The 200-nt window shown below is 39.0% G+C and overlaps 1 protein-coding gene across 2 annotated transcripts in view; it reads left to right on the top strand.

Moving 5' to 3' along the window:
- The window catches only part of CWF19L2 (CWF19-like 2, cell cycle control (S. pombe)), a 140,007-nt gene that overhangs the window by 117,212 nt on the left and 22,595 nt on the right, over window positions 1-200 (top strand). The window lies entirely within an intron of this gene.

Genomic DNA, 200 nt, shown 5'->3' with positions numbered 1-200 from the left:
GAAAAAGGCATTGGTTATCTCTAGGCTCAAGAATAGCTAACTTCAGGTGAAACCAGGTGTCATTATGGCAACACAGTATTTTAAGAGAAACCTCCCTTTAAATTTGTATAGGGAAGGAAAAAATATTGCTAGTTTGTTTCCTCCTGCCGCTTAAGAGAGAGAAAAATGTCTGACACTTGCAGGCTATTTCCTCCATTTGG

This window comes from Bison bison, unplaced genomic scaffold (assembly GCF_000754665.1).
Source record: "Bison bison bison isolate TAMUID 2011002044 unplaced genomic scaffold, Bison_UMD1.0 scf7180017863932, whole genome shotgun sequence".
In the NCBI taxonomy this organism is placed as follows: domain Eukaryota; kingdom Metazoa; phylum Chordata; class Mammalia; order Artiodactyla; family Bovidae; genus Bison; species Bison bison.
Note: the sequence above shows the minus strand (reverse complement) of the source record. Positions and strands in the feature narration are given on the sequence as shown.